General features: G+C 45.3%; 1 pseudogene; it reads right to left on the reverse strand.

The window, feature by feature from the left end:
* Positions 1-868: 868 nt before the first annotated feature.
* The window catches only part of LOC103207591, a 14,494-nt pseudogene continuing 13,497 nt past the window's right edge, over positions 869-1,865 (reverse strand).

Genomic DNA, 1,865 nt, shown 5'->3' on the forward strand with positions numbered 1-1,865 from the left:
GATGTTACCAAACCACATGGCAGGGCATTGATTCAAGTCCATTGTAAGTTCCAAGGTCAGGAGAGCATGGCAGGCTGCTGAACAACTATATGGATACATGCAAGGTTCAAGTGTGCCATAGGCTAGAGACCATTCCCAAGGCTTCTCCTTATATACAGGAAGCAGACCACATCCCTAAAGCTGCTACTCAGCTGCTCACAGTAGATTCTACCATGGAGTTGATTACCAGTCTCATTATGGGGAATACTACATCCAGTTGCTCAGCCATTCATCCAGGCCTAGCCAAGTTGACACACAAATGTAACTACCACACTTGGCAATTATTTTTTTTATCTTTCAGGGTTTTATATGTCATCCCACTGCCATCTTCCCTGTGCAGTTTCTGCTGAGAAATCTGAGCTTAGTCTTAGTAGTTCTCCTTTATAGGTAACTTTTAATTTATCCCAAGTTGCTCTCAGGATGCTTTTTTTTTTTTTAATTATTTAAGACCTTTATTTACAGGTGCTTGCAGTTTGTTGACTTTTTAGAAAAAATCAAGTTGTAAACTTTTATTGTTGTTATTGTGTGCCGTCGAGTTGGACCAGATTCATAGCGACCCCTCGTTGGGTTTCCAAGGCAGTATCACTATGGAGGCTTTTTAAAAAACACGTTTGTCATTACCAAAAAGAGACATCTTTAGGTAAAAATAATAAAAATTCCATGCTACATAGATAATGCAGATAGTTCTAGTTATCTGGTTAATGGGCAAAGAGCAAGCACTTAAGATCTTCACCTCCAATCTTTTGTTCATTTCTTATTGCTGGAATTTCATTCATTTCTTCTTGTTGGACGACTAAACTGGATGATCGTAGAGATGGTAAGCCGGCATTTAGTCAGCCCCGCCCTGCTCAGCCTTGGGAGTGGATAAATTCTCAGCTAGTGGATGGCTGCTTTTGTCTCTTTGCCACCTTGTGGTTTAGAGTTTTCTGGGCATCTGCGTCCATAATTGAACCTCTGGCAGTACCAGCATTGAGGTGGCTGCTGACCTTGGATCTCCTCTTGATTTTCCTTATCCTCTTCCTTACCATCCTCTCTAGGCTGTCTTTGGTGAGGTTTATAACCCTGATCCATATTCTGTCTCACTGGTCTGCATTGTTCTCCTGCACCCTGGTTGTCAGCACCCTCCATCACTTCTCCCTGCACAGGAGGGTTGGAATACTGTGGTTGATGCCCATAGGGTCTCTACATGTAGTAAGGTGGGAGCCATCGCCTGCAGTAGGGCTGGTGCTGTTGAGCATGGCCTTGGGGAGCACTCTCTGATCCTTCGTTATTTTCCTTACTCTCACTATTCTGGTAATTGTGCTAGTAATTGTACGGAGGACCCCTACAACATGGATAGCATCTATAATGGTTATGGTCTGCTGCATACTGCCTTGCACTGGAACTCCACCAGGGCCTGTAACATCTGCTGTCTCTGCACCCTTTTCTCCTTCAACAACATCAGACTCTACAGTCTCTCCATCTCTTACACTGCTAAGGTACTTCCTGGGGTTATTCTTCTTTATGACAGCCTAATGTACCAATACATCTTCCTTGGTGTCATTACGGTTGATGAAATCATATCCGTTCCTTACATTGAACGATTTTACTGTTCCAAAACCTTCCTTGCCATGGACTTGTTGTCCCCGCCAGCAGGCATTGCCGATGTGAGGCTACCTAGGCCACTGTTCCCTGCACTGCTGCCTGTGGTGCCCAGCTTGTTGTTGGTAGCACTGAGGATGGGGGTGGCGGGTGGCTGCTGGGTCTCTGTCTTGCTGCTCTTGGTTGCGGTGATAGTGACTGGGGCCGGCTGTGGCAGCTGCGGCTCTTCCTGAGGTGTGATGGTA

Source organism: Orycteropus afer, unplaced genomic scaffold, assembly GCF_000298275.1.
Source record: "Orycteropus afer afer isolate SDZICR_OR568_19922 unplaced genomic scaffold, OryAfe1.0 scaffold00379, whole genome shotgun sequence".
NCBI lineage: Eukaryota > Metazoa > Chordata > Mammalia > Tubulidentata > Orycteropodidae > Orycteropus > Orycteropus afer.